At 44.5% G+C, this 24,847-nt stretch overlaps 1 protein-coding gene and 1 long non-coding RNA gene across 3 annotated transcripts in view; one reads left to right on the top strand and one right to left on the bottom strand.

Annotated features, from left to right (window-relative positions):
- Positions 1-24,847, top strand: part of maml3 (mastermind like transcriptional coactivator 3) — a 517,266-nt gene that overhangs the window by 471,188 nt on the left and 21,231 nt on the right. The window lies entirely within an intron of this gene.
- On the bottom strand, positions 6,056-12,379 carry LOC116990915. The gene is made up of 3 exons (XR_004416662.1): positions 12,324-12,379; positions 8,467-8,470; positions 6,056-6,066 (listed from the first exon to the last, which is right to left on the bottom strand). It is a non-coding gene; the product is annotated as an uncharacterized LOC116990915 (long non-coding RNA).

Genomic DNA, 24,847 nt, shown 5'->3' with positions numbered 1-24,847 from the left:
CAAATTCCAGAGAGTAGGCTCCTGCCAGCTGAAAGTAAAGGTTCGAATGGTGAAGCGGGTCATAGGAATGGAGCCGAGAGGGAACAGGGATGAAAACACAGGTGAAAGTTTCACAATTAGGATGTTACTTTACTGAGACAAAAGATGAGCAAACTTTGGCATGAAAAAAGGAAAGAAATGAGCAAGTTGGTTAACCAAGGATGAGATTGTTGCAGAGGTGAAGAATTATATATATCAGTGAGTCAACATTGTAAACCAGCATCTGCATTTCGTTGTGTCTGAACCATATTGTACATTTGTTTGTGGGCTTGTAGTAACAGTTGTTTGAAGAGAATGTAAAACAGTGTGGAACAAATCAACATACTCTCACTTTGAACTGCATAAGCAACCCAGAACATAAACCATCCAAGGTTCAATGTGAAACTAGAATAAATGGCACCAAGACATGGTGGTGCCAGCATGTGTAATCAGTGGCGGACTGGGTCTAAAAATATTGGTTGCCAGGAGACAAAGGGGGCCCACTTCATCAGGGGCCCACTTGCCATCGGGCAAGCTGACACCCTGGCCAGTCCACCACTGTGTGTAATATATGCAAAAGTAATTTAATTGTGCAGTTGCATATGTGAAAAATAAAGTACCATCGAACTATCGAACTAAATGTTGAGATATTTTCAAGTGTCTTCTGCTGCGAAGACTGACCCCAAATAATTATTTAGAATCTCTGCCATTCTTCTTTTTCCAACTATCGTTCTCGAAGGAGCCAACATTGGCTTCGTTCAACAACAAACAATCAGCCGGAGGAACTCAGTGGGTCGAGCAGCATCTGTCTGGAGGGAAAGGGATTGTTGACGAAACCTTGCATCAGGATTGCGAATGGAGAGGGGAGATAACCAGTGCAAGGAGAAGAGGAGGAGTGGAGAGGGAGAAGCCTGAGGTGGTTGGTGGACCGAGGGGTGGGAAGGATATGGTGGGCAGATGAAGCCAAGAAGGATAATCTCTGTCTGGTTCTATCTGCCCTACGTAGTCTGTCCACTAATCACCTCTGGCCCCTGTCTCAACACCCAACCCCTCCTCTTTGTACTGGCTATCTTCCCTCTCTACTCTCAGTTCTCAAGCAGTTTTTCAATGCAAAATGTTGCCAAATTCCTATCCTTGGCAGATGAGGCTTGATTCACTGAGTTCCACCAGCAAATTGTTTGATGCTCCAGGTTAGAGTATCTGCATTTGTGTCTCTGTTTACTCAGCTCTTCTGACAGCATTAGAGCTGCTATTGTCTGCTTTGCTGGTCTACACTCACACAGTATCTTCCTCCTCTTTGTAATGCTTTAGTCATTGACTTTCCAATCCTCTGACCTATCACGAATCTTCACAGCATTATATGCCTCCTCTTTCAACGATGTCATCCCTAGAGTTGTGGGAAGATGGCAGAAGAATGGGGTGGAGAGGGAAAGATGGATCAGCCATGATTGAATGGCAGAGTAGGCGCGATGTGCTCAATAGCCTACTTTGTTTCCTATGCCATGAATTTATGAACTCATGTCTTGATCTAACAATGGATGGCGATTCCTTCTCACTGAACATTCTTTTTGACCAGAATATATACACTTGCTGAAACTTACTCTCGTTTCCCTGTCCATTTTAGTCACCTCTGTCCTTGCAACATTGTAATTATCCTTACTTAAGTTTTAAATCCAAGTTTCTTGTCTTCACTGAGTTTGATTCTCAACCAAACTATGATCACACTTTCATAGGAGATCCTTTATATTTATTCTTTGTCCGGCATGCTAGCTACTGTTGGGGGATTGTCTGCATGCTAGCTACTGTTGGGGGATTGTCTGCATGCTAGCTACTGTTGGGGGATTGTCTGCATGCTAGCTACTGTTGGGGGATTGTCTGCATGATAGCTACTGTTGGGGGAATGTCTGCATGCTAGCTACTGTTGGGGGATTGTCTGCATGCTAGCTACTGTTGGGGGATTGTCTGCATGCTAGCTACTGTTGGGGGAATGTCTGCATGCTAGCTACTGTTGGGGGATTGTCCGGCATGATAGCTACTGTTGGGGGATTGTCGGCATGCACCTTGTACACTAGCAGTATCCTACACACTCCACACGACTAGCAATCCCTGTACACTAGCACTATACTACACACTCCACACTGACTAGCAATCCCTGTACACTAGCACTATCCTACACACTCCACACTGACTAGCAATCCCTGTACACTAGCACTATCCTACACACTCCACACTGACTAGCAATCCCTGTACACGAGCACTATCCTACACACTCCCACACTCCACACCGACTAGCAATCCCTGTACACTAGCACTATCCTACACACTCCACACCGACTAGCAATCCCTGTACACTAGCACTATACTACACACTCCACACGACTAGCAATCCCTGTACACTAGCACTATACTACACTCCACACTGACTAGCAATCCCTGTACACTAGCACTATCCTACACACTCCACACTGACTAGCAATCCCTGTACACTAGCACTATCCTACACACTCCACACCGACTAGCAATCCCTGTACACTAGCACTATTCTACACACAAGAGCCAATTTTACAATTTTTACCAAAGCCAACTACTTTACAAACCTGTACGTCTTTGGAATGTGGGAGGAAACCGGAGCTCCCGGGGAAAACCCACGCAGTCACAGGGAGAACATACAAACTCTGTACAGACAGCACCCCAAGTCAGGATCGAACCTGGATCCCTGGCACTGTAAGGCAGCAACTCTACCGCTGTGCCACTGTGCACCCCTGCACTATTTTCTGGTGCACTATTACGCCTGCCCCTTTCGGATACACTCAGGTTATTGTTACCCCTGTCATTGTCCTGCACTAATGCCTTCTCTTTCTGTGTTCCTAAATACACCTTCACCTGAACCCTGACTTTTTAGTTCCAGTTTAGCATTTCACCCCTCTAATTGGCCCCTCAGGTTCCCAACTCAGGTTCCCAACTCAGGTTCCCAACTGCATCTCCCTTTGCCTTGAGGAATTGACCACATTTCACTTGCAGAAACAAACACGAGTGCATTCTCTATGCAGCATGCAGTAAATGCAGCCAAACGTGGGTGCTTGGAATTTTACAAACTCATGCTTTCAAGTGTGGTGAGGAGCATGTGAAATATCATACTATATCCACATGGTTAATAGAATTTTCACAGATCTGCCATCCACAGTGACAATGGTCAAGTAATTAATGCAAATTAAATGACATTCAAAAGGCTTACTATCACGGTGTTAAAGATATTGAGTTACATGCAAATGTCCCTGTACGGCATTGATATCACACTGCTAACTGGTGGTGACAATAGCATTTAGTACTTGTAACATCATAGTGTTGATGGGTGCAACATTTAGTCAGCAGTGATAAGTACAGTATAGAATAGAAGCACATTATTTATGGACCTTATATTATTTATGTACTTTAATATAATGTTCATATTAGTGAACATCATATGGAAACGTCATATGTCCATTCCCTCCACAGATGCTGCCTGCCCCGCTGAGTTCCTTCAGCATTCAGCGTTTTGATATGAAATGCAACCTAGAGTTCACAAGGATCCTGTCTAAATTAGAGGATATTAGCTATAAGGGAATCGGCGGGTGCAATTTTAAAAATGATACGTGGGGAATATTTTCTTTACACGGAGGTAGGTGTCTGGAAACAGGTGGTGGAAGCAGGTATGATAGTAGCATTTAATAGGTTTTTAAATAGGCGCATGGATATGCAAGGAATGGGGGGATGTAGAGGATAAACAGGCTGAATGGATTCAGTTTAGGTTTATTAATGTCACATGTACCGAGGTATGGTTTTCACACAGAGAGTGGTGAATCTGTGGAATTCTCTGCCACAGAAGGTAGTTGAGGCCAGTTCATTGGCTATATTTAAGAAGGAGTTAGATGTGGCCCTTGTGGCTAAAGGGATCTGGAGAGAAGGCAGGTATGGAGAGAAGGCAGGTACAGGATACTGAGTTGGATGATCAGCCATGATCATATTGAATGGCGGTGCAGGCTCGAAGGGCCGAATGGCTTACTCCTGCACCTATTTTCTATGTTTCTATGTTTCTATGGTTGAAAGCTTTGTTTTGCATGCTATCCAATCAAATCAGATTATCCTATACAGGTTATTCTACTGCAGTTGTACAGGGTCTTGGTGAGACCACACCTGGAGTATTGCGTACAGTTTTGGTCTCCTAATCTGAGGAAAGACATTCTTGTCATAGAGGAGAAGGTTCACCAGACTGATTCCTGGGATGTCAGGACTTTCATATGAAGAAAGACTGGATAGACTCGGTTTGTACTCGCTAGAATTTAGAAGATTGAGGGGGGATCTTATAGAAACTTACAAAATTCTTAAGGGGTTGGACAGGCTAGATGCAGGAAGATTGTTCCCGATGTTGGGGAAGTCCAGAACAAGGGGTCACAGTTTAAGGATAAGGGGGAAATCTTTTAGGACCGAGATGAGGAAAACTTTTTTCACACAGAAAGTGGTGAATCTGTGGAATTCTCTGCCACAGAAGGTAGTTGAGGCCAGTTCATTGGCTATATTTAAGAGGGAGTTAGATGTGGCCCTTGTGGCTAAAGGGATCAGGGGGTATGGAGAGAAGGCAGGTACAGGATACTGAGTTGGATGATCAGCCATGATCATATTGAATGGCGGTGCAGGCTCGAAGGGCCGAATGGCCTACTCCTGCACCTATTGTCTATGTTTCTATGTTTCTATACATAAATACAAACATGCCGCACTCGTACCATAGGTAGAGCAAAGGGGAAGAGAGAGTGCAGTAGTTCTCAGCATTGTAATGTACAGACAAAGTCCAATGTCCGAATCAACTAGACTCTATCTTGTGGAAGGACCATTCAGAAGCCTGATAACTGTGGAAAAGAGGCTGTTCTTGAGTCAGATTAGTTTAAGTTGGCATCTTGTTTGCCACAGACATCATGGGCTGAAGTGCCTGTGCTTGTGCTGTTTCTGTGCAGCCGGCTGCAGATCCCACCTGGATTGTGTCCGAGGCTCATCCCCCGCTCGCCCCCAGAGACAGGGAACTGGAGGGAGGAGAGTCGGACTTGCGGTCAGTCGCTGGTCTTCACGCCTTCACGGTCGGCTGCGGGAGGTGCATGAGGGTTGAAGGGTCAGAGAGGAGAGGGACGGCTCGCTGGTAGGACTCGGAGGGTATGGGGGGGGGGGGGGGGCCGAGAACAAAGTGGGACCATCGGGACAATGTGTTCTTTGGAGCTTTGTCAGCACCAGCTAACCGGTAAAAGGGCCTGTCCCACCAGCAAGCGTGGTCAATTGAGGCGTACAGCCGCGCGGGGCCGGTTCCACTTCGATTGGCGGAGGCGTATGCAGTTGTGCGGGGCTGGTCCCGACATTGCGCGGGGCTCCAAAAATCTTGCACTGTCCGAAAATCCCGCGCGAAAACGGCCTGTCGGCCTGCAGCCGCATTGAGGCCGTACGCAGCGCCTTGACGGTGTACGCCTAGCGCGTGGCGTTGCACGATGACGTCACCGCCCGACGCCGTGCGACGTCCAAATTCAGTCGGCCCGCCTCCTGCCCAGCTGATTGGTGAGTATGATGTCGGGACCAGCCCCGCACAACTCCAGACACCTCCGCGCTTGGAAGTGGGACCGGACCCGCGAGGCCGTACGCCTCAAGCCACCATGTTTGGTCGCGCTAGACGCATGCAACCGCATGCTGGTGGGACAGGCCCTTAACTCTTTGCATGCTTTGTGTATTGTGTGCAAAACGAAGAATGTCACTGTACTTAAGTACACGTGACAATAAAGTACTGGTGAATAATTGAATCTATGATCGTTGTTATATTCCATAGAATTTAGAAGAATCAGGGGTGACGATTGAAACTTTCAAGATATTAAAGAGAATTGACAGGATAGATAATATGAGAAGTGTGTAGGAAGGAACCGAAGATGCTGGTTTAAACCAAAGATAGACACAAAATTCTGGAGTAACCCAGCGGGACAGGCAGCATCTCTGGATAGAAGGAATGGGTGATTTTTCGGGTCGTGACCCTTCTTCAAACTGGTTGTTACTTCTGAGAAACCATCGGACTTCCAGGAGTAGAGTTTGGAGCTACTTCCACACACAATGTTGATTCACAATAGCAGTTGATGCTTAACCAATGGTTAACACCTTTTTATTAATCAAGTATATTTATGGATGTGGAGCAAACACAGAAATACAGAGTTAGTTACAGACCAGATACAATCTTTTTGAATGTTGGAACAGACACAAGGGGATTTCTTTAATTTTAGTAAGTGCAGTACATAGACCTTGTGTTGGACTATTGATCAATATAAATATGATTGATAGATTGAGAAAAGGGCTTGGAACACACCAATAATTCAATATGGTTATGTACCGTCTACTATTTGTTCGCAATTGTAATACTTTTGCAGAACACTTGTGATGCCCGACTTTCAGAGGCAACTTTTTATTCTAACTAATTTGTGTCCTCAACCAGTTATCAATGTAGAAATGTGTCCTTTCACTGGTGTATAGCCAAGCTTCTCAAGCATGTGTTGGGCTGTGAGATGCATTACCTTCCAATTCTTTTCTCAAACCAGAAAAAAAGCAAAGGTTTTCAAATTTTCAAATTAGTCAGAGAATATAGAGAGCATGAAAACAGGCCCTCTGTCCCAACTTGCCCACACCGACCAACAACCTCCATCTACACTAATCCCACCTGAAATGTTCACATTGTTTCTCTCTGGTTTGGAATGGTTTAGTTTGGTTTGGTTTAGTTTAGTTTAGAGATAAGCACAGTGACAGCCCACCGAGTCGGCGCCAACTAACGATCACCGTTCACTATCATACATACACGCTAAGGACAATTTATAATTTGTTTTACCAAAACCAAATTAACCTGCAAACCGGTATGTCTTTGGAGTGTGGGAGGAAACCGGAGCACCCAGGGAAAACCCATGCAGTCACGGGGAGAAGGTACAAACTCCATACAGACAACATCCGTAGTCAGGATCAAACGCGGGCCATGGCACTCTAAGGTAGCAACTCTACCGATACTCCATCGTGCCACACTGTGCTGTACAGTATCTCTTTGAGTATCTCAAGCATTTAGTGTTTTTGTCTCTTTTAGCCATTAGGTTATTCAACAGGATTTCACAACTCCCTATGCTATTCCCTTGAATAATTCTTTGAAATCTTTAGTGGCCACAGGCCTTTGGTTTAATATCTGTCCCAGTGGATGGTTGCTCCTATGTTGCAGGCCTGTGGTAGCATCTTCACAAACCGCAGTCCCATTGGTTTGGGTTAAAGTTTCCAGAATGGAGGTCAGAGCAAAAGTCTGACTCAATTAGGCGAGTCTAAAGAAGGGTCTGGATCCGAAACATCACCCATTCCTTCTCTCCAGAGATGCTGCCTGTCCCGTCCCGCTGAGTTACTCCAGCGTTTTGTGTCTATCATCAATTAGGTGAATACTGTCAATAAGCCACAGCTGAGAGTGAGAAACCAGAACAGAGTGGTGCCATGATAGCTCATCTGTTTCCAAATAATGACCACCGCTTTAAGTAACAGTCATCCATCCAGTCTTACAATACAAATCTGAAGTATGATAGAAATAGCTTATTGCTTTCAGCACTTCCAGTTTTTACTCACTTGTAACCTTCAATACATGACATCCATGTAACCAATCCTAACTATCCAGTATTTCTGAACTTGCTGTTTTCGGTAAGTCTTGATTTCCCCAGGCTCCCCATCTTCATGGACAAGCAGCTATTGGCGTTTGACACAGAGAGAGGGAACAGAATGAATGAACAAAAATAACAAGACATTTTATAGTGGTTAGTAGTTCAGAGCGGACTTTCCCGTGGATAACGGCTTGTTCTGTAGCAATGTTTGTATTTAAGATTCTTTTACAGCAGACTGGTGAAGTATGTGGATTCTCTTTGGAATTACCTGATCCAATAGAGTGGCATCGCAGGCAGTGTAAAGTCAGAAATAAATGGACCCTTTTCCTGGAAAATTTAATTGGACCACACTTGAGCTAAACAAGCCCAGAGTATTGACGATCGATTGACCATGTAGCCTCTGGGAATAGGGACCCTCCTGATTCAGCTCCTGATGACCCTGTAAACCTGCTTCATGAGATGCACTCAAAGTCAAAAGGATATGGACAAGTTAAGAAAGTAGGCAGGAAGGCAGTAAATAAAGTAAGAAGGATAGTTTCCTTCTCCCGAATCTGTCTGAAAAAAAGGTCTCGACCCGGAATGTCACTATTCCTTTCCTCCAGACCCAGTGAGTTACTCCAGCATTTTATATCTATCTTCAGTGTAAACCAGCATCTCCATTCCTTCCGATACAGTAAATAAAGTATGACTCGGGATACTGTGACGTTACACCTATCGAAAGGAGAAATAGAAAAGTGATATTTCTTTACAGAAATGTAACCAAATGTTAATGTACAAACCTGGTTTGTGAAACACCGCAAGTGAAAGCAATTCATTTGGGAGGCAGATGGTATGTTAAGCTTTATTGCAAGGGATTTGTAGCTCAAGAGGAAGGAAGTATTAGTGAAATTGTACAGAATTTTGGTCTGAATTATATGCAGCTTTGAACTCTGTGCCCAAGGAAGGATATACTTGCCTTGGAATTGGGATAGAATATACTCACTGAGATTGTTTCCTGGGATTAGCTTTTCCGATGACGAATGAATAAGTCTGGGCTATGTTCATCAGAGGTTGGTGGAATGAGGGGCAATGTTATTGAGGCAGTCAGTGTTGTGAAAGTTGCTGTTGAAAGGCTAGTGCCTCTGGATGGAGAACCTAGATGTTAGGAAATGATCCTCTAATTCCTAAGATGTTAGGAATCTAGATCCTCAGGAAATGGAGGAGTTGTTGAGGAATGAGTTTAGGATTTAACAGAAGAATCCATGGAATCAACTAGTAGGGAAAACCAGTGGATGTGTTATATCTGGACTTTCAGAAGGCTTTTGACAAGGTCCCACAAAAGAGATTAGTATACAAACAGGTGTGTAGATAAATTGGTTTGATATAAATGTAAAAGTGTCCCTAGTGTGTGTAGATAATGTTAATGTGCGTGGATTGCGGGACGGTTTGGACTTGGTGGGCCGAGTGGCCTGTTTCCGTGATGTATCTCCAAACTAAGTTAATTCTATCCAGCTCTCTACCAGCTGAAGTTAAAAGAATAGGGAACATATGCTAAAGTATCAATGATGATTGAACAAAAGAACATAAGAACAGAAGTAGACCATTTGGCCCCTTTTGTTTGCTCCACTATTTGGGAAAAGCCTCGCTGATTGTTCACTTCATTGCCATTTCCTGCACTAATCCCATTTCCTTCCTTCTCTTATTGTCCTAAACAAAATCTATCAAATCTCTGCCTTGAATGTAATCAAAGGGTAGAGAATTTCAAATATTTTTCCCTTCACTTTGGTGAAATACCTTCTTATCTCAGTCCTATATGGATGACTCCTTTTATTTGGCACCAGCCATCCCAACATCTACCCTGTCAAACTGTGTAAAAAAATCTCTATATTTAAATCAGATTACCACTCATTCTTCTAAACACCAGCAGATTATGTAGACCCAGTTTACTAAATCTCACTTGATGTAATTTACATTCCAGGAATCAATCTGCTGTACGTTTGCCAGACTCTGTCTAATGTATCTTTACGTAGGGAGACCACATTCTGATGCATTATTCTTGATACAGTGCTCTTTATAATTTGACAAAAATGTGCCTACTCTTGCAGTCAAAACCTCTGCAATAAAGGGCAGTGCACCACTTGCTTCCTAATTTCTTTCTGTACCTGCATGTTAATTTTAAGTGATTCATTTGCAGCACAGCTATGTCCCTCTAAATATCAACACCTTTTAATCATCCATCATTTAAAAAAATGCTCTTTGAAATTTTTTTCCACCAAAGTGAATGACCCTGCATGTTTCCATATTACATTCCGTCTGCATATCTTTGACAAGTCACTTATCCCCCTATCGAAGTTTCTTTGAATCCTTTTCACAGCTCACATTGCATATAAAAGTGCCTTTTTTTTTAAATGTCTTCCCCATTCATAGACTTTTCTACTTTCTAAACCAGAAGAAGTCTTACAAATCTTGCCAATCTTAAAAGAACAAAGGAAAGCATTACAAGTACGAACCTGTCTGATGAGTGCAATAGATATCTGAGGGGTAACTTTTTCACACAAAGATTGGTGGATGTATGGAACAAGCTGCCAGAGGAGGTAGTTGAGGCAGGGACTATCCCGACATTTAAGAAACAGTTAGACAGTATAGGACAGGTTTGGAGGGATATGGACCAAACGCGGGCATGTGGGACTATAGGAAATGCAGATGCTAGTTTAAACCGGATAGACACAAAATGCTGGAGTAATGCAGCGGGACAGGCAGCATCTCTGGATAGAAGGAATGGGTGATGTTTCAGGTCGAGACCCTTCTTCAGACTGAGGATAAACTTTGTGTCTATCTTCAGGTGGGACTAGTGTAGCTGGGATAAGTTGGCCGGTGTGAGCAAGTTGGCCCGAGGGGCCTGTATCACTCTATGACTATGAATGGAGCCTTCTACCATTACCCATTGCTGGTTTTATGTGATCATACTCCCACACCAATGTAGTTGACTCTAACATTTGTACATTTAGTAAAACAAGGAAAGAAAAATAGACCATATTTTAGAATTGCTACTCTATTGTTTTGTATTACAAATAATGCATAGCTCATTTAATTAAGGAAGAATTAATGCATTTTCTTTGTGACTACTTTCCTTCTCAAATTGATGCATCTCAAATGGATGTTAGGAAATGTAGTTCATCTCTAATCACCAGTGTTAGACATTTGCAGAGTTCAACTTTCGCACCAATCAATTCTCCACAGATTTATCCTCTTGAGAAGCCAAATAGATATGATGCAAAAAGAATTGACCCAATTCATTTAAACTCCCAAATGTTTCAGTCTCATTTAAGGCTCTTGATCATCGTCTTGGTGGGGGTCAGTCGGGAGAATTAGTTTAAAAACCCTCTTGCCCTGTATGAGAACATACAGGCCAAGATGAGCAAGTTTGCTGAATGTACAAAAGCTAGCGGTTTTGCTGATAGTGAAGATGGTTGTGAACGATTGCATCGGGATCTGGATCGATTGGCCAGGTGGGCGGAGGAATGGTTGATGGAATTTAATACAGAGATGTGTGAGGTGTTGTATTTTGGGACGTCGAACAAGGGCAGGACCTACACAGTGAATGGTAGGCCTCTGGGTAGTCTGGTACAGCAGAAGGCAGGTACAGGATACTGAGTTGGATGATCAGCCATGATCATATTGAATGGCGGTGCAGGCTCGAAGGGCTGAATGGCCTACTCCTGCACCTATTTTCTATGTTTCCATGTTTCTCTTCGATGGGATTTCTGTGAGACCTTCTATCACCGCTCCCCTCTGTAATTCCTGCTGCTTTCCTGCTCTTCGGTCTGAAGAAGGATCCCGACCTCGCCTATTCATTTCCTGCACAGATGCTGTCTGACCTGCTGAGTTCCTCTATCAATTTGTGTTTTAATCCCTGGTTAATATGCCATTAGGATTATATTGACATAATAGAACCCTCATTGGCAATGTTCAGAACAGCTCATTTATTTGTCTGTTTGTTATATATGTGTCTGTGTGTGTGTATATATATATATATATATATGTATTATATGTATGACTGCTGCAATTTCGTTCAGTCTTCGGTCTGAATGACAATAAAGGCTATCTATCTATCTATCTATCTATCTATCTATCTATCTATCTATCTATCTATCTATCTATCTATCGATCTATATTGTTGTTTATTATGGGTTTTACAGAATAATATATTTACATACCTGTTGTGCTGATGTAAGTAAGTATTTCATTGTGCCGTTTCAGGCCAGATGACCATAAAACACTCTTGGCTCTTGACGCTTGGGGATCATTAACTAGACTGCACTATTACTTCGGGTGTCTCCCCAGGACCACTCCTGTTCCTTATTACATGTTGGCCCTTGCCAAAATCATCCTAAAACACAGGATCAGTTTCCACCTGAATGCTGCTGACGCCCAGTTTAACCTCACCCTTAATCTTTTCAATGCCTCAGTCTATTTGTCTGTCTACCTGCACCGGATGAGCAAAAAAACATTTTCCAGCGAGGTTATTTTTTTTGGTTTATGATATCAGCTTCATTTCTTAGTCCACAACTTTATCCCTGTCTTAAGGTAGTGAGCATACTTCAACTGTTATTCTCAGGAGGTCTTCCATCTAGTTACAATTGGGTACTTCACAATTTCACAAGTTCAAAAGTTATAGGAGTAGAATTAGGCCATTCAGCCCATCGAGTCTGGTTCCAGACTGATTCCTGGGATGTCAGGACTTTCATATGAAGATAGACAGGATAGACTCGGTTGCTCGCTAGAATTTAGAAGATTGAGGGGGGGGATCTTAGAGAAACTTACAAAATTCTTAAGGTGTTTGACAGGCTAGATGCAGGAAGATTGTTCCCGATGTTGGGGAAGTCCAGGACAAGGGGTCACAGTTTAAGGATAAAGGGGAAATCTTTTAGGACCGAGATGAGAAAAACATTTTTCACACAGAGAGTGGTGAATCTCTGGAACTCTCTGCCACAGAAGGTAGTCGAGGCCAGTTCATTGGCTATATTTAAGAGGTAGTTAGATGTGGCCCTTGTGGCTAAAGGGATCGGGGGGTATGGAGAGAAGGCAGGGATGGGATACTGAGTTGGATGATATTTAAGAGGGAGTTAGATGTGGCCCTTGTGGCTAAAGGGATCGGGGGTATGGAGAGAAGGCAGGTACAGGATACTGAGTTGGATGATCAGCCATGATCATATTGAATGGCAGTGCAGGCTCGAAGGGCCGAATGGCCTACTCCTGCACCTATTGTCTATGAGTCTATGAGTCTACTCCGCCATTCAATCATGTCTGATCTCTGCCTCCTAATCCCATTTTCCTGCCTTCTCCCTATAACTCTTGACACCCGTTCTAATGATGAATTTGTCTATCTCTGCCTTACAAATATCCACTGATGGCCTTCACAACCCTCTGTGGCAATGAGTTCCATAGATTAACTACACTTTGACTAAAGAAGTTCCTCCTCACCTCCTTTTTAAAAGAGCGCCCTTTAATTTGGAGGCTGTGACCTCTGGTCCTAGACTCTCCCACCAGTGGAAACATCCTTCCTGCATCCACTCTATCTATGCCGTTCATTATTCTGTAAGTTTCATTGAGGTTCCCCCTCAACCTTCTGAACTCCAGCGAGTAGAGGCCCAGTGCTGTCAAACGCTCATCATATGTTAACCCACTCATTCCTGGGATCATTCTTATAAACCTCCTCTGGACCTTCTCCAGAGCCCGCACACCCTTCCTCGGATATGGGGCCTAAATTTGCTCACAGTGGTACTTCCACGGAGCAAAACCAGAACAAAGATAATAGTTCTTCCTAACTAGGTGAAAGGAGGTTAATGAATGGGAGTTGGTGCAGCTGTTGTTTTGACGGATGCCTCAATGGTCAACAGAACCCCTCTAGTTCAAGTCAGAATAGGCGATAAAAGGTCCAGTCCCGCCCGATGATATAGCTACGGCAAGTTTTGCCGGTTGTTTTTTAAAAGTTTTTAGAGATACAGCATAGAAATAAGCAAATCGGCCCACCGGGTCTGCGCAGACCGTTGATCACCTGTCCCCATTACCCCACCGGGTCTGCGTAGACCGTTGATCACCTGTCCCCATTACCCCACCGGGTCTGCGTAGACCATTGATCACATGTTCCCATTACCCCACCGGGTCTGCGTAGACCGTTGATCACATGTTCCCATTACCCCACCGGGTCTGCGTAGACCGTTGATCACATGTTCCCATTACCCCACCGGGTCTGCACAGACCGTTGATCACATGTTCCCATTACCCCACCGGGTCTGCGTAGACCGTTGATCACATGTTCCCATTACCCCGAGTCTGCGTAGACCGTTGATCACATGTTCCCATTACCCCACCGGGTCTGCGTAGACCGTTGATCACATGTTCCCATTACCCCACCGGGTTTGCGTAGACCGTTGATCACATGTTCCCATTACCCCGAGTCTGCGCAGACCGTTGATCACCTGTTCCCATTACCCCGAGTCTGCGCAGACCGTTGATCACCTGTTCCCATTACCCCACCGGGTCTGCGTAGACCGTTGATCACATGTTCCCATTACCCCACCGGGTCTGCGTAGACCGTTGATCACATGTTCCCATTACCCCACCGGGTCTGCGTAGACCGTTGATCACATGTTCCCATTACCCCGAGTCTGCGCAGACCGTTGATCACCTGTTCCCATTACCCCACCGAGTTTGCGTAGACCATTGATCACATGTTCCCATTACCCCACCGGGTCTGCGCAGACCGTTGATCACATGTTCCCATTACCCCATTTTCTCATCCGCCCCCTGCACACTCAGGGCAATTTGACAAAGGCCAATTAATCTCCAAACCCACAAGTCTTTGGGATGTGAGTGAAAACCGGAGCACCGAGAGGAAACCCACACAGTCACAGGGAGAACGTGCAAACTCCTCACAGACATGACTCGAGGTCAGGATCGAACCTGGATCTCTGGCACAGTGCGGTGATGTTAGCATCGAGCCCACTCCCTTCATCTGTACTTCCAAAATGGTTCCAGCTGGGGATTTTTATTGAACTCGCCAATACTATGCAGGGGCTTTATATTTAAACAAAATAAGTTAATGCTCCTGATTGGACCATTTTCTCACTTTGTGACCCTGAAGTGGTTAATTTCATTGGACACTTAGTGTGAATGCTGACACACACTTATCTATGTCTGATAAGGTGCTTTGGCAACTGAGGGAGGAGAGTGGTAACACTGGTGGTGAAACAGTTCAAGTGCCCCTCCTGTTGGCCAGTTTCCAGCACAGTACAACACTCTACATTAGAGCTGGCAATGCAGGGCTGATTCATTCTCTATCTGAGCTTAAATTAAAAGCCCTGCAGAAATCCTACCGTCCTGCTCCAAAACTGGAACTAAAAAAAATACTGTGTTCAATCTGTACATATTTTTGAAATATACAATCCAGTCATTCTTGGTGCCCTTTCCCCTCCCCCTCGAGTTTGCAGACAGAATCCGAGCAGCTAGTTAGAAACTGCTGGCAACCCTTACGTGGAAGAAAGCCATCACACCTGATCTTCTGTGTGGCTCTCCAGTAGCCATTAGGATAATATGATGTTGCCATGGTAATCTCGTGGATTCCAAATGCAAGGCTGACATAACTGCTACAGTTCCATCAGTGATATCCCTGCATATGTGTAAGGGGGGGGGGGCGGGGGGCTGGAGAGAGATAAGGTAGGGAATGTTAAAGTGTTAAAAGTAGATGGTATTCTAATTGAGTTGCCGATCATTAACCTTTTGCAGTTATTGTTCAGTTTCTACGAGTCATAGCTGAGCTGTGTAGAAGCGTTGAACAGCATGAAGGATGTCGCCGTTAATATCTCGAGGCCATAACCTTCTTGCTATCAGATACCTTTTGCAGCTTGTGAAGAACAGACTGTTTCTGCCACTAGCCTGCTATCTCCCCGCATATCAGCTCATCATTTTGCAGATTTCTGCTAAATCTGTGCTCTGCTTCACATAAACTGAAAATCTGAGGGTGGAAAGTGAATGCCCAGGCAAGGGTGGCGTTCCACACACCGGCAAATCTCCTGGATTCACAACGGGTTGATTGAAGGAGTGAAGAAACAGCATGAATCTGAGTCCACGCACATGCCAACATCGATCACCCATTCACATTAGTTCTATGTTATCCCACTCTCTCATCCACTTGTACACATCAGTGAGGGATGAGGGTGGTGATTGGGTGGTCTAATGCACGCTGTCAACTGGTTCTGTTCAATACATTGTGGAGCAGGAACCATGACTGGTCTGGAAACTCAATCAACCGCTCCAGTATTAGCAATGATTATTATACATTTTGTGACATCCAGAGGAACAGGAATGCATGGTGGATTCCTCACCAACCCACTCCTCACCTCACCTTGTGGGTGGCACGGTGGTACAGCGGTAGAATCGCTGCCTTGCAGCGCCAGAGACCTGAGTTCGATGCTGACTACGGGTGTTGTCAGTACACAGTTTATACATTCTCCCCGTGACCCCGTGGCTTTTCTCCAGGTGCTCCAGTTTCCTCCCACCTTCCAAAGAAGTACAGGTTTGTAGGTTAATTGCCTTCCGTAACAATTGTTAATTGTCCCTAGGGTGTAGGATAGTGCTAGTGTACAAGGCCAAAGGCCAGTTTGCAATCACACCCACCCAGCCATTGACTTGGGAGCATTTGGTTACAAAATGTAAGATAATTTTCCCAACAACACACACAAATGGCATCTTTGCCAGATAACACTGGCACAGAACATTGCATGGGAAACTAAGTCATGTTGTATTGAGTTGTGGAAGCTGTTTGGGATTTTCTGAACAACCACATTCTGGTGGCAGCAGCACGATTTAAAGAGGGCATTGTTGGGAGTTTGATTCCGGCAGATTGACTTTAATTTAATGATGTACCTGGTCCGCTGCTCTCCACCCTCCCCTTACGACTACACTAAACTAATCCCTGTGCTTACACTGCCGATCACCTGCAACTTATTCAATTCCTCCTTACACCCAACTGATCACAGCTCATCATTGCCTCACCGTTCCCTGGCCCTATCAACCATGCCCAACCTAACCGACCCAATATATCTCTCTATCTCTCTCTCTCTCTCTCCCTCTCTCACACACACACACACTCTCTCTCTCTCCCTCTCCCACACACACACACTCTCTCTCTTTCCCTCTCCCACACACACACACACACACACTCTCTCTCTCTCTCTCAGGCAGCTGACTCTGGCGTGACCATCGACCGCCCGCTGCCTGGACCCGCCAATGGCCATCTTGGCCAGGCCCAGGAGCAAACTGACAGGGAGATCCCATCCCCCCGATCGGCTCTCCTCACTCCCTGCCTTGTGCCCAAACACCACGATGGTGGGACTAAAATGCAACCAGACTTGCGGAGCAGCCCCTTCAGATATTGGTACAGGGGCAGCAACCTTACGTGCTCCATATAAGCGTGGAACACGGTCTCTTCCTCCCCTCAAAAATTTCAGGTGGCTGGTGAGCCCAAGAACCGAATCAAAAGTTTATTGCACGCCACGGCTCTGTGCAACACTCTCCACCCCAGATATCCGATGTAAAGGGGGAAGACTTCCTTGTAAAGAGACCTCCACTGGGGACCGCCCCCACCTTCAGGTGGTAACACAGACCGCCAAGGCGTGTCTGGACGGAAGACGAAGGCAAAGAGGTGCAGAATGTGCAGGAGAATTCTCTCCGCATCACAAAACGACACACTGGGCATCTCAGAAAGGTAGCCCTCTCTCTCACTCTCTCTCTCTCTCTCATGCTCTCTCTCGGTCTCTCTGCCTCTCCCCCATCTCTGCCTTCTCTCTCTCCTCTCCACTCCCTCGCTCTTTCTCTCTCTATCTCTCTCTTTATCTTTCTCCCTCTATCAGTTAGACTCAACTCCGGAATGTGCCTTAGATCTGCCTTTGCCTGTTCTGCAACAGTAGGCATGAACATAAATGGGGAAGGACATTTTATTGGTACTGTATGCCTTGGTTGTCACTGAATATTACTCCCGCAGGTCCAACATGACCATTGGCCAGTGTTCAGTAGCCATCCATCGCTCCTCTCTGCTGAAACTTAATTCTTAGGCAATTATATTGTAGCCATATTTTCCTACTCACCGGTGATAAGCTGTTTCTGACAGATAACTCCCGGAGCTCTTGGTTCACTCTCTGATTCAAACTGGTCATACGTTTCACCACTCTTTGGAGGAAATGTGTTACCTAATCCATATCAGTTACATTAGTTCTAAAGTTATTCCTTTGGAATCAATGCAAAATGTTACCAATTAATATTGACACGTAAATGGAAGAATTTGGCTTAGTTTAGAAATACAACTTGGTTTTGCGAAGAAATGATAAGAGTGGAGTTGTTTATTTTTGGAACAAAGGAGTGGGCACAGTGGGCACAGTGGCGCAGGGGTAGAGCTGCTGCCTTACCCACTAGAGACCCGGGTTCGATCCTGACCATGGGTGCTGTCCGTACGGAGTTTGTACATTCTCCCCGTGACCAAGCCCAACTGGGCATTCTCTCTCTCTCTCTGTGTGTTCGGTGCCTTCTCACACTCCAAAGACACACAGGTTTGTGGGTTAGTTGACTTCTGTAAAATTGTAAATTGTCCCTTGTGCATAGGATCGTGCTAGTGTATGGGGCGATCGCTGGTTGATGCCTACTCGGTGGGCTGAAGGGCCTGTTTCTGTGCTGCATGTCTGAAGTCTAAAGTCTAAGGACTGTTCATTAATACAAGGCAGAAACAAACAGTACTGTTAAGTTTTCAGTGCATCAAGCATATCTGTGGAAAGAGATGCGATGTTTCAGGTCGATGATCTTTCAAAACTGGTGAACAATCGGTGACCTGAATCATTCATTGTTTCTCTTTCCCAAGATGCTGTCAAATCTGCTGACTGTTTCTAACATTTACGGTTTTTAATTCAAATTTTTTAGCACCTGGTATTTTTATACAGTAGATTTAAAATAACTGATAGAAGTTGAACTTAAGTTCTTACAATGGGAGTATGGTAGGGGATCGGTACTTACTAGTTGAAAGGATGGTGGAAGCAACAACATATGAAAAGTACCTGGATAACACAACCTTACGGAGCACTTAAGGCTTGACCTTCAAGGCCATGGACTGAGAAGCAGAAACCATCAATAGCCTGCAGAGCACTGTCTATACTCACCAGCTGAATGGCCACCGTTTGTAGTCTTCATTTATACAATTCTATGGTAGCTTTAAATGAAGAACTAAATTCTCTTTGTTGTTCAGTACAGGTTCCTCATGCTGCAGCAAACCAGTGCTTAACCATCACCAAGACACCGACTTGAGGCACCACTCCACCTCACTAGTTGTATTTCCCCTCTTGTAAACTGCTCTGAATTGTAGAACAGAAGCTTGTGATACAAGAAAAACAACATTGACACTTGTTTTAATACAGTGAACTATAGAGCCAGCAAAATGGTCATCTAGTCCAGAGATTCCCAACCTGGGGCCATATGGCCTCAAAGGGGCCATGGCAAATTTCAGGAGGGCCACAGAAAAATGTTGGGATTTAGGGGGCCACAGGTTCAATGAAGAGGACCTCAGAGCTACCACCCTGTTGCCTCCTAAATTTCAGTTCTAATAAATTTAAATCTATGTAGTTTAAATATTTTTGATGTTTGAGGAATAGAATAAAAGAGAATATATGTGCAATTAATAGACACTGATATTTTTATGGAAGGTATTATAATATTGAAGTACTTCTTTTCCGCTAATAATGTCAGAGGGGGCCACAGAAAAATCAAAAGATCCCAAGGGGGCCACGAGCTAAAAAAGGTTGGGAACCACTGGTTTAGTCAAACACAATATATCTAGAGCAAGTTTTACGCTCCTGGATTTCCATTCACAAGTGCTTTCATCTCAGGGTTGTGATCCATTCAACATTTAATTTAGTTTAGAGATACAGCGTGGAAAAAGGCCCTTTGGCCCACCAAGTCCGTGCTGACCAGTAATCACCCCATACTATCCATCACACACTAGGGGCAATTTTCAATTTTACCAAAGCCAATTAGTACATCTTTGGAGTGTGGGAGGAAATTGGAGAACCTGGAGAAAGGCCACGCGGCCACAGGGAGAATGTACAAACTGCGTACAGACAGGACTCATGGTCCAGATCAAACTCGGGTCTCTGGCGCTGTAAGGCAGCAACTCTACCGCTGCACCACCGCCCCGCCCCATTTTTAGTCCCGTTGTCTCCAGACATAATACAGATCTCCATTGTCCATTGCCGAACCAGACCATCATGCAATCACTTCTCTGCAATCATTCTACTTTTAAAGCTCACAAATCACACCTTAAGCCAACTTTATTTTTAATTGGATTCAAGATTTTTTTCTGAACCTAAATGATACACTTATTTTGGTCAACATTTAGCAGTAAACACAACTTAGTCCGACAGGTAACATCACAGGAGACCAAGTTATATTATGTATTCATCGAATGTTGCTGATGACAGCACTTCCTGTCCATAATAATCTTTCTGTGCCCCATGTTATAATAGAATATGTCACCATGTAAAATTGGTTATTAATTTTTATAACAAAATATGTTAACAATTTGCCATCAGGTTTTCTAACTCAATTGAATGAATTGATTTGCCTCTCAAAAGTGAATTCTAAAACCTAAACTATTACGAAAACGAAAACACAAGAGTGAACTGTCAAGTAAATCTGTGTCTGCTGGACCTGTGCAATTCGGGAAATGTAATTTTGCTTAAAAATCCACTTTAACCAAGGTCAGTTTGCAGAATTTTCAAGTTCAAGTTCAAGTTAGTTTATTGTCATGTGTCCCTGTATAGGACAATGAAATTCTTGCTTTGCTTAAGCACACAGAAAATAGTAGGCATTTACTACAAAACAGATAAATGTGTCCATATACCATGATATAAATATATACACACATGAATAAATAAACTGATAGTGCAAATAACAGAAAGTGGTTGGTAATAATCAGAGTTTTGTCCGAGCCAGGTTTAATAGCCTGATGGCTGAGGGGAAGTAACTATTCCTGAACCTGGTTGTTGCAGTCTTCAGGCTCCTGTACCTTCTACCTGAAGGTAGCAGGGAGATGAGTGTGTGGCCCGGATGGTGTGGGTCTTTCATGATACTGCCAGCCTTTTTGAGGCAGCGACTGCGATAGATCCCCTCGATGGAAGGAAGGTCAGAGCCGATGATGGACTGGGCAGTGTTTACTACTTTTTGTAGTCTTTTCCTTTCCAGGGCGCTCAAATTGCCGAACCAAGCCACGATGCAACCGGTCAGCATGCTCTCGACTGTGCACCTGTAGAAATTAGAGAGAGTCTTCCTTGACAATCCGACTCTCCGTAATCTTCTCAGGAAGTAGAGGCGCTGATGTGCTTTTTTGATGATTGCATTAGTGTTCTCGGACCAGGAAAGATCTTCAGAGATGTGCACGCCCAGGAATTTGAAGCTCTTGACCCTTTCAACCATCGACCCGTTGATATAAATGGGGCTGTGGGTCCCCCTCCTACTCCTTCCAAAGTCCACAATCAGTTCCTTGGTTTTGCTGGTGTTGAGGGCCAGGTTATTGCGCTGGCACCATATGGACAGTTGCTCGATCTCTCTTCTGTACTCTGACTCATCCCCATCAGTGATACGCCCCACAATAGTGGTGTCGTCAGCGAACTTGATGATGGAGTTCGCACTGTGGTTTTGACCATATCACTTGATTTGCAGTTTATGCAGAGTCTTTATCAGTAGGGTTTACTGTGTCTTATGTTCAGCCCTGGGAATTGAGACTTAAACTAAGAATTGAATCTGCAAATGTTGTTTTAACTCCTTAAAATCACCCATTTAAACCCTCTAGTGCATTGTTAAACTGCTTGCAGCCAGAATTTAATTGTGATTAGTGGCACCCATGTCTCTATTTTTCGGTTATTATTTGGAAGATTGTCGTGTGATAATTATTGTTTTTTTGTTCATTGGAAGTTCATTACAGTTCAGTAATTTCCTTTCTGAACCAAGTTCTCACTGATCTTTACCTTGGCCATTTGGCTAATCAAATCCATGCCTGTTCACAGAGAATTCCTATCAAACCCACACTATCACTTATTTCACTGTAACTTATTTTCTTCTACTTTCCCATCAGCTCATTCTGATTCCTGACATCCGCCTACACTAGGAATCGTTTCCAAAGTCAAGAGTGTTTAATTGTCATATGTACCAACAATGGAACAACCAAATTCTCACTTGCTGCAGCTTAACAGGCCAGTTAACGTAACGACACACTTGTAACATAACTATTTAATGATCACTAATAGAATAAATTCACAACCATAATACAGGTAATAGTGCAAAGGCAAAATCTGCCGTGAAACCAAAGACACAGTCCATAGATGACCATAGTTGCTGAGGGAGTGAGTGTTATGCAGTGTTCAAGAGTCTGATGGTTGCTGGGAAGCTGTTCTTCAAGGTCATGGTCTTGATATCAGATTCAGATTCAGATTCAGATTCAATTTTAATTGTCATTGTCCGTGTACAGTACAGAGACAACGAAATGCATTTAGCATCTCCCTGGAAGAGCGACATAACAAATGATTTGAATAAATAATAATAAGTGATAATAAGTGTCCTGGGGGTGGGGGGGTGATTGGCAGTCACCGAGGTACGTTGTTGAGTAGAGTGACAGCCGCCGGGAAGAAGCTGTTGCTGGACCTGCTGGTTCGGCAACGGAGAGACCTGTAGCGCCTCCCGGATGGTAGGAGGGTAAACAGTCCATGGTTGGGGTGAGAGCAGTCCTTGGCGATGCTGAGCGCCCTCCGCAGACAACGCTTGCTTTGGACAGACTCAATGGAGGGGAGCGAGGAACCGGTGATGCGTTGGGCAATTTTCACCACCCTCTGCAATGCCTTCCGGTCGGAGACAGAGCAGTTGCCATACCATACTGTGATGCAGTTGGTAAGGATGCTCTCGATGGTGCAGCGGTAGAAGTTCACCAGGATCTGAGGAGACAGATGGACCTTCTTCAGTCTCCTCAGGAAGAAAAGACGCTGGTGAGCCTTCTTGATCAGAGTTGAGGTATTGTGGGTCCAAGAGAGGTCATCGGAGATGTTGACTCCCAGGAACCTGAAGCTAGAAACACGTTCCACCTCCGTCCCGTTAATGTGGATGGGGGTGTGCGTGCCGCCCCTGGACTTCCTGAAGTCTACAATGAGCTCCTTGGTCTTCTTGGAGTTAAGGGCCAGGTTGTTGTTAGCGCACCATGCTGCTAAGTGCTGGACCTCCTCCCTGTAGGCCGACTCATCGTTGTTCCTGATGAGGCCAATCACCGTTGTATCATCTGCATACTTGATGATGGTGTTAGTACCATGTACAGATGTGCAGTCATAGGTGAAGAGGGAGTAGAGGAGGGGGCTCAGCACACAGCCCTGTGGAACGCCGGTGTTCAGGGTGAGGGTTGAAGAGGTGTGCTTGTCTAACCTAACAGACTGGGGTCTGTTGGTTAGAAAGTCCAGTATCCAGTTGCAGAGGGAAGGGTCGATGCCCAGGTTACCGAGTTTGGTGATCAGTTTTGATGGTATAATGGTGTTGAATGCTGAGCTGTAATCGATGAACAGCATTCAGCCTCCTGTACCTTCATCCTGATGTAAGTAGCAGAATGATAGCATGGCCTGGGTGGTGTGGGTCTTTGATGCTATTGGCTGCCTTTTTTTGAGGTAGCGTTTCCTATAGATCCCTTCGATGATGGGGAGGTCAGTACTTATGATGGACCTGGCAATGTCTACCAATATCTGGTCTCCTTTGTTCCTGGGTGGTCGAATTGCCAAACCAGGCCATGATGCAACAAGTTAGTATGCTCTCTACCGTACACCTGGAGAAGATTGATAGAGTATTCATCAACATACCGAATCTCCTTAATCTTCTAAGGAAGTAGAGACATATTGAATGGACCATTCATCAACATACTGAATCTCCTCAAACCTTTAAGGAAGGTGAGCTTTCTTCGTAACACTTTGTGTTGAAAATTAGCGAATTCTGATGGATGTTCGTGTTAAAGTGTTTTTGAGTGATGTGTTGCTTTTGACTGAACTGGCCAATGAAATTCCTCGTATGTTGTAAAACATACTTGGCGAATAAAGTGTGATTCTGATTCTGATTCTGAAGGTCACGACCTTGAATGTCAATATACATCTTTAGCTTCCACAGATGCAGCTTGACCCACTAGGTTCTTCCTGCATTCTGGTTTTGCTTCCATATTCCAACATCATTATTTTAATTATCGTCATAATATACAAGCATGTTTTGTGGGTGTTGGGAGAAACTGGAGCACTTGGGGGGGGGAAACTAGCGCGGTCAAAGGGAAAATGTGCAAACGTCACAGAGCATCCGAGATCAGGATGGAACCTAGATCACTGGAGATGTGTGGCATCTGCCTCCCCTTGTTTTCAAAAACCTGGAAAATTGTTATGTGAATGGTCTTTTCATCACTATACAAAGTAATGCTTCTTGTTTTAGTGTGCATTATCTTGGAAGTTGCTTGTGAACTACGAACAAGCCCTTGCTGAGTGACACTGAGGCTTAACTAACTCATCTGCAACCTTTGTCAGAGGTCTTGGATGGACTTACAATTAACTAATGTAAAGAGTAAAGGACTCCCCGCCCTGAAGTGCAAAAGTTGGGCACCCACACAGAGGATTGAAGACCTGCAAACTCATTGTCCCCCCACCCCCAAAACAAATAGGTCTAACTTAAAATAAACATTAATGTCTGCTGCAGTTTCCCCCAACCAGGATGCACATAATCAGTGGCGGACTGGCCAGGGTGTCAGCTTGCCCAGTGGCAAGTGGGCCCCTGATGAAGTGGGCCCCCTTTGTCTCCTGGCAACCAATGCTGCTTTAGGTAGTCTGGAGCCGATGATTTCCCTAGCGTGGCCTGCATTCTTTCTTTGCAACCTGAATGTGGTCCAATGCTGCAGCAGTGGCATCAAACATGCATTGCCGCATGCATTGCCGCATGCATTGTGCATTGGACACAAACTTCAACCTTAATGTAGTGATAATGCTCCATCATGTTTAGGGATCACTCTCACACCATCATATATTTCCATAGTGCGTAAAGTCATGTATCGCTGGATTGAATTCCTAGACTGTAAC

The sequence above is a fragment of the Amblyraja radiata genome, chromosome 1, assembly GCF_010909765.2.
Source record: "Amblyraja radiata isolate CabotCenter1 chromosome 1, sAmbRad1.1.pri, whole genome shotgun sequence".
Lineage (NCBI taxonomy): Eukaryota > Metazoa > Chordata > Chondrichthyes > Rajiformes > Rajidae > Amblyraja > Amblyraja radiata.
This window is presented reverse-complemented; position numbering and strand designations above follow the sequence as displayed.